The sequence below is a fragment of the Colletes latitarsis genome, chromosome 7, assembly GCF_051014445.1.
Source record: "Colletes latitarsis isolate SP2378_abdomen chromosome 7, iyColLati1, whole genome shotgun sequence".
Taxonomy (NCBI): domain Eukaryota; kingdom Metazoa; phylum Arthropoda; class Insecta; order Hymenoptera; family Colletidae; genus Colletes; species Colletes latitarsis.
Genome location: NC_135140.1, coordinates 22,209,247 through 22,225,264, shown reverse-complemented (window position 1 = coordinate 22,225,264; position 16,018 = coordinate 22,209,247). Strand labels below are relative to the sequence as shown.

Here is a 16,018-nt window from a genome sequence, read left to right as displayed (position 1 = left end):
TGGTTCCCCGATGTCACGCTCGATTTCCGCGAAAAAACGTAACTCGCGACTCGTAATCTTCCTGACCGAGTCTCCGTTCAGGTATCGAAAGTCTGTTCACGAAGCGCGGTAAAGTGCAGCAACGCCGTCGGGCATAATCTCCTGGCCGTGTAGCTACATCTTTTTCCACTTTGGTGGCTGAATCGTGACAGGGATACGCGAGTATCCGCGACCGATATTCGCCAACAATTCTTCCCTCGATTATGGAAGTTTTCCGAGTCGTAACGCGATATTAGAGTCGCCGAAAATATGTATTTGCATGCATAAATTTATCGTTCGTTTGATTCGTATGCCAAGTTTTATGGTAGCGTTATACGTAGTTCCATTTCTTACGATTTTCGTTCGCCGTCGAATCGACTAGAATCGTACGAGAAATCGTAACGCGTATGTATGGCTCGTATAACCATTCGCATTCGACTTGGAGCGATTCGACTCTTTGTCGCGCCAAGGTAGGATGATCGTAAGATCGGTCTAGCTCCTTTGTCATCGCTCGTAAAGTCACGCCACGGCACGAGGAGCCTAAGCTGGACAGAGTTGGGAATAAAAGGGGGATGCGGGTGGGTCGCGTCTTTGTTCAACCGGTGCATTTATTACCGTAGATAAACGCGAGAGCGTGGAGACAAACAGGGTACAGTGTTTCAAAAACAGGGTGATACCGGAAGAATCTAAGCAGCTTTAAAGCCCTTGGAAAATAGGCAATTCATTCTTCGATATCGTTACGAGCATTACTGTCTCTTTTTCTTTTATTTAAAATTATTATGTAGAATATTTGATTTCGATCCGTGCGTATAATTCAACGATTATTGTCTGCTCTTACATTCACTTTGTATTTCCGAGGATGATCCGTGGAGGATCAAAACGTAATTGGAACTGTTTCATTTGTATTCCTTTATTGTTACTATTTACGAAGATCGTCGAAAGTAGGCCAATCATTGACACCGTTGCTCGAACGTTCGCTAAAATCAATATTCACGGTAATCATCGAAGCTGTTCTCGCGGACCACCCTGTATAGCAGCACGTAAACGGGCCACCAGGTACCCGACGAAGGAAACGAGAGAGAAGGCGGGACGTAGGCGAATTTACGAGCGTGGAAAGAATACGCGGCTGGATTATCGGTCGGTGAATATTCTCGAGGAACAAGCCCTTAGGGGAGGAGCGCCAGACCGCCTCGGGAGAAATTAAAAGCCAGCGTCGGTCGTGAATATTCGAAAAGGCGATCGGGAATTGCCTCCGAGGAGATTCCGCTGATAAGGGGTTGCGAAGGGAAGGACGAACTCGAGTTTCGAAGGCGATGCGACTCGCAGTTCGGCTCTATCGGATCGAAAGTAAAGTTGCCTGTTCGAAAGAGCGAACTTAACGCATTAAGCGCCATTTGCAATTTCACGTACATTCTTCTACAGTCAAATCTTCGAAACGTATTTAAGCTCTGTTCGTTAATAAAGTTGTCGTATATGTATAAGAAAAAAAGGATATCGAAAATATCTGCTGTCAATGTTTGCAAACTCCAACGCAAGTAAAAGCAGCAAGTAATGGACAGACGCTCTCGCATTCTACGGACGTTCGAAATCGGTATTCTCGAAAACGAAGCTTCGAAAAAATTTGTTTCCCACATTTTTTAGTCCAAGTCTAGTCCAGAAACTGTTCTCGTCCGCAAGTTCGGTCGGTTCTCCTCCGTAACAGCGTTGAAAGAGGCGCCAGGTCCAGATCGCGACCTCCCCGGTAAGAGTGCCAGAAAAGAAGACTCCAGTCTGTTTTATTGTGAATCGAGGTTAAAGTATCTGGCACGGGACCAGGCATTTCACCTAGGCCGTCGCATTCCGGCGGATGCACATGGCCACGCACATTATGTGGCCCTTATGTAGCCTTGTGTGCCTTCCTCGCATACCGACCACTTCCCCTTATGTAGCCGCGGCTGCTGATATACGACTAGTGGTACACACACACACACACACGCGGAGACGAGCATTAAAAGGGGAGAGCGTCGTCTACACGAGGGAAGCCCATGAAATAAATAGTTTGCACCGTCGCTCTCGGCTTTGTGTCGCTCTTGTTGCGCCAGTGGCGTAGTCGACTTCGATATCCGGCAACTTTCGCCCCCCTCCCTCGTATTCAAGGAATGCGGAGTAAGTGGGGCGACCAAAGAATCCCGGACGACGAAATTATTAATGTTTCGTCGCGACGCGTACGAGGCGAAGATCGTATCGTCGTGTGGTGGTGGTGGTTGCTCGCTCGCAAAAGGGTGGGTAACCAGAACGGTAACCAGAAGCAAACAGACTCACCGGGGACTTTGCTATCGGTTTCTGACGATGATTTACGACTGCTCTTCGCCGACGTCTGCGTTATTTCACCGGTTCGCGAGCTTTACTTGGTCGCGGTATTTCAGTTAACCCCGAAACGGATAGGGTTCTCTTGGATCATTTCGAATTCAGTTAGTTTATTTCACGCGTTTATCGCATCGTAGGAGAAAAACACCATTGCACCGCTTCCTAGAAATATAGCTTGTCAAATATGTAGATACGTTGGCTTCGGTATAAATGTTGCTGTATATCAGGATCGAAGAGTTCCGAGGTCTATGTTCCGAAATTAACCCTGTAGAAGAAACGCGTCGCAGGATCGCTGCAATCGGGTCGTATAGTGGTCAAAGGATACACGATAGAGGTTGTAGGCAGTCACGGATGATCCTATAATGCCATTAACGCACCGAGCAAGCTCCGCGATGGTAGTGGTGTATCGTCGCTACGAGCGGATATAAGCGGATAGCTCCTTTTTCCGGCATATGCTAATCTAATTAATGGCTACACGAACGTTCGGAGCAGCGTGTGCGTACACGGAGGCACTCGGGCTCCGGTTAAGTGGTTACCTGTGTAACTGGAAAAGATCAGCGCGCAGATGTGCAATGGCGTAGGCAACGGGGAGACACGGAGCGTGCGTTAACGAGCAACGCGGATCAGCTTCGATAACGAGAGACCTTGAGCGGGACAGTCATTTTCTAGACCCTCGAAGTGGGTAATATTAGTGTTCGGTCGCCGTTCGAAAGCAAACTTGGCCACTAAACGCGCTGCAATTTATGCGAAAGGCGACCGGGCGTTTAGATTCCAAGGGCCTGCGATCGGTGTCCGCTCGTAAAGTTCGTAACAAAGTTTTCGAGGAAGCGGTCAAATTGGACCAGCACGGAACGAGCTTGTCGTCCTTCTAACAGAGAAGACAACCAGCAACTTCGCTCGGGACAGAATTCGATGCGAAACTTTGCGCGGAAAATAAAATTTGCGACAAGTTTCGAGTTGCATAAGACGACGAACCGTTCGCGTAACTACTCGCTGGCCTTGCGTGCTTAAGGTGGTTATTCGAGTTCGAGTTAGACTTCGGTCTAACAGAATATCTGTAAAAAGCGGAGTTTCACTTTAAATGTATGAGAACGTAAAAACGTAGTGCACCGTGAACGCGACTCGTTACCTCTTTCGAACCGTTCTTCGCGTTACGAGCGTCATTATAGGTCAAGGAATCGACCGATTCCCCAATTGAGATGATAAATCGAGTGAAAATCCCAGGTGATGCTAATGCTGCGTTTCTGTGTGCATTAGGTCAGATTATCGCAAACACGGTGCTTTGCAAACGACGATAATAAACTCGGATTATAGATTAATGTACCTGTCGACGCAAGAAAATGATTTCCAAGCAATCGACTTAACGCAACGGTGTCCTATATACACGCTGTGGCGAGCAGCGTACGGAAAGGCCATCGTGTACGCCAATGGGAGCCTCGCACTGCCGAGCAATCATGGCGACCGAGCGTATTACGTGTCGTGCACATTACTGTCTCAAACTTTGTACGTGTACAACGTACACGGGATGCTTGATGTACTTCTCTGGCGATGTCCGGACAAACTCGACAGTCGGAGAGCTACGATCGATTATCAATTCCAACTAGCTGTCGATCAATATCAGAAAAACTGCAGACTTTTTTAACATCATGTACACGTGGCTTTCGATTACCCGTTCTTTTTAATTTGCACTCTCGAATCATCACAGATTAATGTAATTGATATTTTATCTATACCATTACTTATCTCTTTGATTTCTATTTTTCATTTAACAGAGATACATAAATCATGTTTTATCTATGAACGATATGTCCTTTGTACAATACTTTCATCCCTATCACAATTCACAACTATACGATCAACTTGCGTTTTGTAAACTTTTATCTTATAAAGTTTGTCGGTGGCATAGTTTAGCGATACCAAACTTTAAATACGTCTGTTCTATTGTCACGATCGTTAAGAGTGGTTACTTTCCTAAACACGTTAAGCAAAGTTCTTCACTATGCTCATATATAATAATTTTTATCCATTCTATGAACTTGTACGTCTTCCTAATAGCTTTGCAAGGGCTAACTGAAACGTTTGACCCAATTCTCAGTTGTTTCTAGGACCGATGTTTCTTTCTTTCGTCTATGTATTCCGAGACTTAAGAATCAGTCGTGCGTTCGTGGTCCATTACGCGCTGACCCACGAGACGTGGACACTGTAGCCAAACTTTTGATCGATAGCACGCGCAGACACTAGGGTTGTCGCGATAAAGTTGGCAAACTCGCTTGTTTACCGATTTTTGCCGTCTACCCTTCGTGGCCAACCGGTTCTCCGGATACCGGTTACTCTTTCCTACCTATAAACTGGTCCACCCATGCACCGGTGACCCTCCCTACACTGCGAGCATCGTCACCATTTTACCGTGCCCAGGAACGCCGATGAATCTCTCCTACTACTTAGCCACTTTTATTTTTAAGTCCATTCGTGCGAGCAACGTTAAACGAAACCTTTTTTTCGGGAAATTTCATTTTTACGGTGTTGAACGAATTCACGTAACTGGTGCGTATCGTTCGCCTTTGACATGCGACAAGAGCCGCGGAGAGAGCGATACGGTCGACGCGCGACTCGTTTTATCTATGCGCATATTTGACTCACGTACAAGTCAAGTATCTCGTAACGATTGACAGTCAGGAAGGATGCGTCTGTTCGGTTAGTGTACCTTGACGCGCGATAAACGAGGACTGATAACGGTCGTTTATTCGCGCTCGTTAACACAATGTATGCCGTCGGTGCCTGAAAAGAACGGACCTTGGAGAATTCGGTTTGCTCGAAGATCGAGAGGGAACAAAGCTACGAGAGAGAGGTTCGTCGTGTTCCTATCGCTTTTCTAAACGATAACGATCGTTTGTTGGTAATTTACAGACTTTTCCAAGTCGTCGGCGTCGTTCTTTCAGAATCTTGGTCCATTCGTCTCGCAATTAACGCGTCTTTGGGCTCTTCGACTGGCAGCTTCGGTCGACGTAATTGGATTACGCGTCTTACAGAGAAGTCGCGAAGCCGAGCTTTTCATAAATTCGCCTCCCGGGGCGAGTTTTCCGCTTATGAATAATTGTCGATTAGCCGGGGACCTGTCTGACAGAGGGACCCGGGAATACGACCGACAGACGGGCAAAAGCGGTCGATTAAATATGACTGAACATTGCTATTCGCGGCTGAACGAACTCGAAGCCGAGATTCGAAGAGGACGGACCACCTTTTCTGCACTCCGACGTGCTTGCTGGAAATAACCAACGGTCTATTAATCAGAATTTCTCACTGAAAAATTCAACGTCAGTTTAAAAGCGCTACGTATTCCTGGATAGCTTAATATAAATCGAAAAAAGATTCAAATTCGCAGGTTGCGTTCATTTTCCTCTCGTGTACCGTTTCGGACACTAAACTTCTCCTTAAGGTGGTGAATTATTTTTTACGAAATAACACCATTTTTCGAAACTTTAACACACATCTATAGTTTATGTCTGACAAGAGACGATCCTGTTTCCCTCTGCGCTCCAATCTGTTTCCCTTTCTCGGCGTTTTAGTAGCAGAGGTCAGCCATAACCCGCCGCGTCTCGTCCCTAACGCTTACATCATTTCGAACGAACACATTCCTGTTGAAATTTCTGTTCTAGGCAACGAAATCGTTTTTTCTCGCTGAAAATAATTGCACAACGAACTGGGCAGAGGAAACGAAGGGGAAAGAAATAGAAAGGAAGAGAAAAAATAATCCGCGAAGCCCTGGGTAAAAGTTTCGTTTCCGTGCTTTCTTGAAAAGTGCCGGCTTGGCTAAATCGAGCCACCCCGTATACGCATTCATGCATAGTACATGCGTTCCCCCCGTCGTTCGCAAAGAGTCGCAGACGCATTTATGTAGACATCCATACATATGTAGACGCGTGCGCGCTCGCACAGCACATGGCCGATGTGTTCTATATATAAGCGCGTTTCTATGTGACCGGTGTGTGTATGTAACGCCAACGGACCGGCAGATATTCCGATCGATCGTACCGGGTTATCTGACTGCCAACGAGAATTCATTTTCCCTTCCAATTCGTTCCCTTTTCTCTCCTGGCTTACGTTCGTCCTTCTCTGGCTCTCTCTCTCTCTCTCTCTTCCTCTCTTGCTTGCTCGCGCACCCACACACCCACCCTTTCTCTCTCTTCCTCCGCGTTCTGTCTTGCTGCTACTCTTTCTATTTGTCGCTCTGTTTCACTCTTCTTCCTACACACGTATGGATCTCCGCGCACGTACACTACCGCTCAAAAGTTTCGTCTCGAATGTCAATGAGAAAGGGGTTCTTGAATTTCTTGCCAACGGCAAAAGATCGATGATCTTGCTTCGTGTACACTTTTCAAACAAAATAAACGCCGTACTGTTCGGTATCGAAGAAAATAAATAATCGTCAGCTTCAGCAAGCGGATTATTATTCAACGTTTTTGACCGTGCAAGCAAATCATGTTGTCACATAAACTTTAATACATGTAAGTACACTGACTGACAAAACATTCATCGCACTATTTTTGCACGCACAAATAATTACAATACGGTTAAATTAGGTCGAGTCTCTATTAAGCGTCTTATGTAATTACAAAAACATTATACGGTATTTCGGAAAATCTGTTCGTTTACGTTTGCAAAGATTATTCATTTGGAAGTACATAAACGTTGCGGAAAGACAGCCTCCCATTGTCAAGTTTTTTCCTTCGAATAACGCTGCAATATAATCTTCTTTCATATTAATCAACAGTGTTGTTATCTTCTTTCTAATCTTCTGGGGTAATACGAGTCGTAACCCATGTCTTTTGGCATAGTTACGTATCCTTTGTTTTATGGACGACGTTTCGTTTTCGAGAAAAATGCTTTGAAAGTTGGTAGAGCGCGCGCTCACTAGACTCGTTCGACCTCGACTCGACGGATACGTTAACGACATCTCGTCGAGTCTGAAAATTGTTCGAATTCTTAAGTGCTTACACGAAACGAGTGATTTTTTTCGAACTATACCGGTTTCAGCAAGGCGTACTAACTTGCAACTTTGCATACGTTACTCACACTCGCGGCCAAAGTCTATAAACTCGAGTGTACCGGTACTCGACTGACTTTCAAACTCGTTTTCGTGAAAACGAAAAGTACGCTTTCGTGCATCCATTTCTTTAAAAAAATTGTGCAATGTTCGCGGATGCGATGCTATTTTTCATTGATCGTAGCAAGTTCGACTTTTGACGAGTAATGTATCCCTCCCACTTCGAAACCAGTAACCGCCCCTTGCGCTCATTAATCACATTACGCGTGTACACACTCGAGCGAAATAAAAAAACGACGTTCTCTGGGAAGCGGAAGTCTTCGTTATAACGTTGCAACGTTCAGAGAATTTCGCAGAAATATTCCAAGAGCGTCAGTTTCGAAGAAAAAATTGAATTTCAGAGAATCGAGGTCACGCGTGACACAATTTTCGAAAGTTCGAAGCGGCTACTAATGCCGATTGGAAATTTCATCGCGTCGGACAGCTCACTAATTTTCTTGCGGCGAGATAACGGGCGCGCAACTAATTACTGATTCCCATTGTTTAACGATCTCGATGCGATTAGAATTCAGTGTGCGTCGAGTGCATCACTCGCCGGACTATATTTTAATATTTCTGCTATAATTAGTACGGGTGAGCGATAACTATCGCGATAATTACATTCTCCGTGTCATTTACGCGCGATCTGCAAGTTTATCGATCGAGCGTATTACATTATATCCGACGTGGAACGAGATTTCTTCTACAAATAGCTACGTAGATTGACGATTTTCTCGAGTAAAGTGTTTAAAAAGAATTGCGATAAGTGTTTCTCGCGCGTCTTATTAAATTACTCAACCGACCGTTGTAAGGAGATTGAAAGATCGCTGGCAGATTAAGTGGAACATGGTAGGACGAGTAAAGAAGGGATTGCGAGCAGCGTCGAATGCTGACAAGAACATTGTAATTCTTTCCAAGGCTGATCGTGAATTTCCCCGGCGATATTAAGTAAACTGATGTTTTGAATACCTCGTGTCGGCAGTTCCGACTAGCCTAGCAACTTGCCGATGGTAAACTCGTCGCGAACCAATCTCAGGTTGTACGATCGCGTTCTATTTTCCGAGCAGCTTGATAAGGAAATCGCATTAAATTCACCATTAAAGGCGGAGGTGGCAATCAGAGAGCGAATCTTTTGCGATGGAACACTTACTGTGTCTCGTGGCGCTGGAACCGTGGAATTGAAACCAGTTCGAGCCGGTCACCACCATGGTGCACGTTTATCCATGAAAAATGGCCGCGTCCGTCTCGCTTGACTTTCACTTACTTGACACAGCACACAATTATTCGCCGATCGCCGGTTTAAATTAGAATCGCGCGCGTCGCGCCACGAAACCGGTAACTATGTATATGTAAATTTATCGTCTTTCACGATTTCGTGTTAAAGATCCTGCGAGCGACGCGTTCCTCCGCTGCAACAATTATTTTCGATGTTCACTGGGCCTTTTGAAATCGATCGAGCGATTCTCGCGACGATATTTAGACGAGTCGAACGTATTCGACAGGGGTTACGAGTAAATTCGATAAATAATCGGTACGCGAAGCGTGTATCCAAGCGAGATTTATAAATGTGGGGTCTGGGACCGTTGCCAGTTCGAAGCGCATTTCACTCGCGACGATCTACGCGTGAAATACAGTCTATCCGGTCTAACAGGTACTGGTAAAGAATCTGCCGTGAACGCGGGTCGAATAACCTCGAACTCTCCACCGCGAGACCGGAGCGTATTCGCGTCAAATATGGCTGGTCGGTGGACTCGACGCGACGCGCTCAAAGAACCGTAACTGTGTCAAACTCGATAAGGGGAGCAGCCAGGTTAAACCTGGACGCTCGAACGAATTCCCAGCCCCCGCCCATGATCCATCCAACGAACCGGCGGTTCTAGGTGTTCGTTTTCGGCGAACGCGCGGCAAACTTTCGAGCAAAGGTAGCAATCGCGATTCGACCGAGAATCGTCGAGATCGTTTTGGGTCCAGCTCTGGCTTTCACTAGATATCACCTTTTTATTTCGCCCTTTCTCTGCCCCTCCTCTACCGATTCTTTCTTCCACACCCGTTCGTGCACCCTCCTCGTGTGTTCCTGAACCGGTAACGAGCACTTGGGATCCCGGAACTCTCGGAGGGGAAAAAACGATCGCGGAACCAAACGGATAAACGCCGGTCGCGAAGCGTCACTACTCGTACGCGCCGATACTCGACGCGGACGGCAACAATAGGAATATCTTCCTGTCGGAGTGGGGTGAGAGCCGCGAGGGTGGGGGCAGCTTCACCCTCGAGACGACGACGACTGCTAGTCGACAAGTGTAGAGACGAAAGCGCGCAGACGATCAGACACGAACTGCGACACGCGCGGCCCGCAGTGCTGCCGTCTACTGGTGCTTCGCGAGCTTCGTGGAATCGCCTCCCCCACCAGCAGACCAACTCTCTCTCCCCCCTCCCCCCGTACAGTTTGTCCCTCGCCGCCGACCGAGATCGACTCCCCCTTCGCTGAACCTCAACCCGCTCTCGACATCGCCCTCCACCCCCTCTCGCGCCTCCTCCACTGACAACCCTGCCCTACCTCCCGACTCTAACCTCTTCTTACCCCTGGCTTCCTTCTCCCTTATCCGTTGCCACGACCCCCGCATCTCCAGACCCTAGGCAACGAGCAGCCGCCTTCGAAAACCGGGAGCGTCACGCGAGCGACGATAATATTGCAAACGTGGCTCTCGTTGATGCATACCCGATAAACTGTCGGGGGCTTTCTCTCTCGCTCCGTTCCTCCGTACGGTTTCTTTTTTGCGAGCATCGTACCAAAGCTATCCTCGAACGCCTCTAGGATTCTCCGTCGTGGTTCGAGGGTACAATGGAGCATGATTGTTTCGAGGGCAAAAAACATTTTACGAATCCGTTTGCTCGAGGAATACCTACAGCGTCGGTTGGTTCATCCATAAGGGGGGAATTCCGAGGGTGACGTCATTTTTTAGAAACGTTTGAAACAAACGAATATCAGAATAATCGAATCGAGTTAACGATTATCGGTAATTCATTTTACGTAATCTCATGAATTATTTCACTAGAGTAGCTACGATCCATTGCCGCGAATCTCCTCTCTTCCAGGTACTTATTCAGTAGTATTCGAATGCCTGTAAAATATTCGAATACTAAACTATTCGTATAGCCCCGCTGTGCCGTGTTCGAAAGTCGAAACTCATGGTTTATGAATGACTGAGATATCGTGAACGAAAATATCAAGGGCTCTTTGATCGGGGTCTGCGCGCGATCGATCAACCAAGTGCCATTAGTTTTCCAGCCGACCGAAGCAAACTGCACGCTTTAAACGTTATAAAGGAGATTGTATTTCAGAAGAGCCCGAAAGCGGAGCAACACGAAATGCTTATAACTCATCGGGTTTTCCAAGATTTTTCAAGCGAAGCTTAAACAAGATTCGAAAATCGTCGAGCTCGTTACTATCCTGCTCCTCTTTCGCGTGTTTACTCAACGTCCTCGCAGAATTCCTGTCGCCGATCAGTCGTCGAATTCAACAGCACCATTTGATAGTATAATTTTTCGAGCTGCGGAAGCGTCGTGCTCGTTTGCATAACACTGCGGGGCCACGGTCAAATCGGACCCAAGATTTATTAAGCTCCCTTTCTTTGTCGAGAAACAGAGGGGAGGACGGTGGAGTAGTAGGAAGATGGAGGGAAAAAACGGGGGAGGATCTTCTTTTGTGCCCGATTCCGCGAGATCTCACGGACCGATGGTATCTAGAGCAAGTTCGCATCGCTCCGGCTCGAACGAGCGCGTCTCCTACGAGAGTGCCTTCGCTAATTTCACCGTGGCGTGTACACGAGCAGAAGCCGACATTGTACGCGGAAACCCATTGTGAGTCGACGAACCGTGAACGAAATGGCTACCTTTACGCTTTACCGGCTACGGGTACGCGGAATTTATTGGCAATCAATAGCAAACAGGAGGAGAGCGTGGACTCTCGTGTCCCCCGCTGTTTTCACGCGACGAACACTCTGCGAACTCCTGGATCGTGTCCAGCTACAGAAATCGGTCCACGCGATCGTGCTTCGAGGGGCCTATTCGCGTCAGGTATACGATAATTGGTTGTTTCGTTTAAAACAGCGATAGTTTTTAGATCAGACCAACGAACAAACAGTAATTCTAAATTGTTCCGCGATTCGGATGTGTATAATTTTCTGACCTCAACCGAGTCTCGGTTGACCTATCGTGGCGCACGGACACCGCACGTGGTGGTTCGCGTGCGATCTAAGAATCTATAGCCGAGCACGCCGAGCACGGGAGAGGCTCGAACCGATCGCATTCCAGGACGATAAATAAAAGGGGAAATTATCCGTAGGGGGCGGTTCGACCGAGGGGGAGGGCGTTATGCATAGGCGATGAAACACGGAAGGTAGGGCGAGCCAGTCGCGGAGCGTGGCGGCTTTATTTATGCGGCTTACAAAGTATCGATCCGGCACGTCATTCGGGAGTAGTTCGGCCAGCCGGGAACTTTGTTGTTGGGAACTGAAAGTTTCCAAGCGGGGAAACTCCAGCACAAACAGGTGGAACGGGCGATGAAGGCCTTCTGGCGCCAGCCGACGCTATCGTGTGCGTGCAGGTTACCCACACAACCGCGTGGCCCGGCTGCACGAGAGCCACGGACGAGGGACGTACACGTGCAACGCAACCCACCGCGCGCGTCAACAATATTGAGAGAGTTGGCGCGAGGGAGGGGTCACAAACAACCCTCCGTCGCGCGACGGAGAAACAGAGATTCAAGGAGAAATTGCCAGGGTCAACCCCTTCCATCCACCGAGATGCCGCGATGGAATAAATGATCCTGTGCCCCGCGATACCGGCCTACGCTCTTTGCAAATGACGCTGGATTCACGGAAAAGCGGGAAAGGACGCTCCTGGAAACTGCATCGGGCCAGTATTGAATCGTTAATGGCTCCTTTAGGGGCAATTCGCGGAAAAGATCGCGCGCAACTTTCAAGGCGACAAGGGTTACCTCCTATGTATTATACCTTTCGGGGCGAGTTTCGAGAGCTTATCCGCTTTCCGTTTCTTTCAAAAGGGATGGCTGTCGTTGATAATTGCAAAATGCGTCGTCGGTTCCGACTACCACCGTCAGAGGAACCGTTGCTAGGAATCTAATAGCTTTTAGGGAAAAGAGTTTAGGAACTCACACCTAATCGATTTACAGTAAACGGAAACAAACAAGGCAAACAAGAAGCGCCACCTACTCGGAAGTGGGACTGTAATGGCGAAATGTCAATTATAAGCGTTGGGAAAATAACACGCTTTCGGAAACGTAAATATAATCAGTGGGTAGTTCTTGAGGGCACGGAAACGAAATTCTTCGCGATACTTCGGGCTGAATAATTTATTCGGAAACGCATACCCCTGGGAGGGGGCGGTCGTGCGACCGAACGGTATCGCAGCAATTAATTTACATGCCATTTTCCACCCGGAGCGTTCCATCCGATGCTTCTCTTTTTCCCGCCCTTGTATCGAGGAATTTAATGAATAACCTCCTCCCCTCCCCGCCACCTGCCCCTCGAGCGTAATAGTTCGATCTTAATAGGGGCCGGCTCTTCCGGACCCCGTCGCCCGATTAAACTTTCATGAAACTTTTGATGCAAATTTAATTACCGCGAAACTGAGTCGTGGCACAAAGGAACGAAGAGCATCGCCGGGGCTCCGTTTGATCGATTCCAGAGGAATTCCGGAGAACGAGTAGCGCGGGACGCGCGTTCGATTCGCTCGGAAAACGGGTAATTGGCGTCTAAAAGTGTCAAACGACAGCCTGGGTCGTCCAGTGGACTCGCAGACGAATCGATACGGCCCCTCCAATCCACCCTCGACGGACTGTATAACGCGCTATTAATAAGCGGAAGTATTTCCGTCTATACGGAATAAACGGAAAGCTGGCTGGTTCCAGGACAGCCTCGTTAACGATTCATACCACCCGTCCCCGACTGCATGCTCGCTCGCGTGCAATGGCGTGGACGTCTGACTGGACGTCTGAGCAAATAGCACCCTAAACGTAAACAGAACGGAAGGGAGAAAGAAACCGGAGATGTTTCGGTTAACCTAGACCGAACGAAAAACGGTGAAAAAAGTTGTGCAAAGTGGGCTAACAGCGGCAACGTGCGAGCCAAAGGACAAGCCTCGGCCCGGATAGGCGAAAGTTGTAGGAATTCCGGATAGTTTGGGAACGAAATCAAGCAATTTGCAGGCTGATGTTTTGCGTTAGCTCTGGCCGGGCAGGGATGTGTTTCGCGCCAACCATCAGCCGTCCCCCACCATCCTCGCCTCCGCCCCCCCCCCCCTCATCCCCCACCAGCGTGACCTGCCCGAGAATCAATACAGCTACCGACCGCCGCCCCAACCCCATCCAGCCAGCCACCCCTGTCCCACCTACTTTCCACGCTACGCACCCCCTTTCGCCATTCTCGAGTGCCGATTCCCATTCTGGGTTCGCAGCTTCAGCCCGTCGTTCCCTGCCCCCGCCGAATCCCGACAGCCCCCTCGGCCCGCGCACACGTTCCTCTTTCTGCCACTCCAATCCCCCAGGCCTGCATTCTCTCCTCTCGCCGTCGTCTCCTTCCGTTTTATTCACTCCCAGCCCCGTTGGTCTTTATCCCCCTCCGGCAGCGTCCAACCCTTCGTTGTCCTCCCACGTGCCACGAGCCTCTTTCGCTCGCTCGTTTTCTTTGGGCCGCCAGTACAGACTCGGTCAACCACCCCTATTGGCTGAACGACCCTCTGAAGCGGCTGGATATCCAGGCGAGTAGAAAGATGAGACGAGACCGATGAAAATGCTAGAGAGGAGAGGAAAGCTGCTGCGGACCAAGCCCACTGGGAGAGGAGAAAGCCAGAAACAAGAGGAAGTTTACGAGTCGAACATTCCGGGTGAACTTGAGCGAGTCCGGGCGAGCGAGATTGGCGGCCAGCCAACCCTCCCCGTTCCACCTCCCTTCCCCTGCTCTGGCCTGCCCTGTCCGCCGTCGGCCGGGGTGTTTGCCCGATATTTACATTCGGATGAATCGGCCTGTCCACGGATGGTATTTCGAGTTTGGGCCGTTGCGACGTCTCGTCGCGGTGCTGCTATTCGTTTGGATCGTTAATCGAGCTCGTCGCGCGTGTACCGGTAAATCGATACTTTACCGTGGAAAAAATTCCTACACCGGGGATGTAAAGTGGTCGACGCGTGTGTTGGAAAAGTTTCGTTTAAACGGAAAGGCGTCGAGTTTCGAGAATCTCGTGGGTAAGTGTTATGCGATTTCTTGCACGAAGGCACCCCTAAGCCAATTCAAATTCATCGGGAACAAAGTCGTTATTCATTGGCAGGACAATGTCGTCCCTAACTCTTCCCTTCTCTGTAAGATGTATCGCCCGATACCCGATAGCCAAGCGACTGCAAGTCACTAGCCATTAGAGAAGCTGACCGAGTAATCGGATATGCTACGGTAATCGGATACTTTGCAAAGTTTCCCGTAATATTAAGAAACCAAAATACATTTGCCGATATTTGTCATCTTTAGGGAATAATATGATATTTTAAACTCTAGTCTGACCAAAAAGTATTTGAACTGGTTGTTCCGGTTCACTCTTGCCCGTTCTATTCTCGCCCGAACGAGACCCTTTTGTCTTCGTTTCCCGATTAGGAAAGCAGGTGCGACCGGTTCGAAAGGGGCCCCTTGAGGTTCTCCTCGCCCAACGGGGAACGCATTTAATTGACGGTTCTACCCGCGAGGTTCCTTTTTAAAGAAGCTGTTCGTGGATTTAATGAGAAACACGAGGAACGAGACGCCACGGGGGGAACTACCAATCTCTCTCATCCCCTTTCTCACGTACAGGAATGCGGGCCGAGTGTTCGTGCGGACCGAGTTCCTCCGCGGGACTCGATATTGCTAGGGGATCCCGTAGCGGGGAACGGAACACGGAAGCACCACGAAGATTATACTGTTACTCGGGATCGAGAAAACAATAAGAAGGCGGCGATACTAGTAACAAAATTCGACAGCTCCAAAGTCTATGGCTTACGGTTTAATACAGACGTACAAGAGAAACTGCTTTCTTTGTAAATATCATTCGTTTCAAGGAAGAAAATGATTCGCGAGAAAATCTTTCGATCAAGCTCGATTCTGCGTCGAAGGTAATCATGACTAAGCACGTTGCTATGTTTCCTATCGATGAATTTTTAACGTACTGCCAAAGATAAAAACGCGATTAATAAATCGTACGATACGCAGGTGCTCGAGAAATTATCGCGTCCAATCGGTCGCACGATTTTCCTTTATCTTGCGACGAGATACGATATCTTGGAGAGAAAATTTCTTAGATATCGCGCTCTGACCCCACGAGACGCAACCTCGTTGCTCGAATAAGCCGTGGCGAGAACCGGGGAGAAGAAATTCAGACGGATATTCGAGCGGCGAGCGTTCGTTCGTAGACCAGCCTTTAAAGTGGTCCTAATGGCCGTTTCCAAGAAGCGTCTCGAAACTGGAGAGCAAGTTCCATTACGAGCGGGAGCAGTCGCTGGCTTAATCCCTTTCGGCGAGTTTTCGAACTCGTATA

The 16,018-nt window shown here is 48.4% G+C and overlaps 1 protein-coding gene across 4 annotated transcripts in view; it reads right to left on the bottom strand.

Annotated features, from left to right (window-relative positions):
• Kdm3 (Lysine demethylase 3) overlaps positions 1 to 16,018 on the bottom strand; it is a 217,309-nt gene that overhangs the window by 153,240 nt on the left and 48,051 nt on the right. The window lies entirely within an intron of this gene.